Here is a 1,022-nt window from a genome sequence, read left to right on the forward strand (position 1 = left end):
TTAATGCGCCAGATTATGAAATCAAAGGACAAATTCTACACATGGTAACTAATCAATGCCAATTTAGTGGTGCGCCGAAGGAAGATCCAAACGAACATCTTCGTACCTTTAATAGGATCTGCACTCTATTTAAAATAAGAGAAGTGGAGGATGAACAGATATATCTCATGTTATTTCTGTGGACTTTAAAAGGAGAAGCCAAAGATTGGTTGGAATCGTTACCTGAAGGGGCGATTGATACATGGGACGTTTTAGTTGAAAAATTTCTTAAACAATTTTTCCGGCATCTAAAGCCGTAAGACTTCAAGGAGAAATTGTTACGTTCACACAAAAGCCAAATGAAACTCTATATGAGGCATGGACCAGATTTGAAAAGTTATTGAGAGGATGTCCGCACCATGGTTTAGACACCTGTCAAATAGTACAAATATTCTACCAAGGATGCGACATCACTACAAGGAAAGACATAGACATAGCAGCTGGTGGTTCCATTATGAAGAAAACAGAAACTGATGCTTATAAAATTATTGATAACACTGCTTCCCACTCACATGAGTAGCACCAAGAAAAAGATATCGTTAGATCATCTAAAGTAGCTAGAGCCGATTCTAGCCATGACTTAGATTCCATTTCTGCAAAGATAGATGCTGTCGAGAGACGAATGGAAAAGATGACTAAGGATATACACTCAATACGAATTAGTTGTGAGCAGTGTGGAGGACCACATTTGACAAAAGATTGACTCAGTATTGAACTAACAATGGAACAAAGAGAGAATGTTTCATACATAAACCAAAGGCCTGGAAATAATTATCAGAATAATTATCAACCGCCAAGACCAATTTACAATCAAAACCAGAATTATAATCGAAATGTTCCATACAACAACCAACAAGGTCCTAGCAATCAACAAGTATCCAATAATACTTACAATAAGCAAAGACCTAATTTTCAAAACAAACCACCACAAACTGATGATAAAAAGCCGAATTTAGAAGATATGATGACGAAGCTAGTTGAAT

General features: G+C 36.5%; 1 non-coding gene across 1 annotated transcript; it reads right to left on the minus strand.

Annotated features, from left to right (window-relative positions):
- Positions 1-298: 298 nt before the first annotated feature.
- On the minus strand, positions 299-405 carry LOC139903553 (small nucleolar RNA R71). Its single transcript, XR_011778366.1, has one exon. It is a non-coding gene; the product is annotated as a small nucleolar RNA R71 (small nucleolar RNA).
- Between the last annotated feature and the right edge of the window lie 617 nt (positions 406-1,022).

This window comes from Rutidosis leptorrhynchoides, chromosome 3, assembly GCF_046630445.1.
Source record: "Rutidosis leptorrhynchoides isolate AG116_Rl617_1_P2 chromosome 3, CSIRO_AGI_Rlap_v1, whole genome shotgun sequence".
NCBI lineage: Eukaryota > Viridiplantae > Streptophyta > Magnoliopsida > Asterales > Asteraceae > Rutidosis > Rutidosis leptorrhynchoides.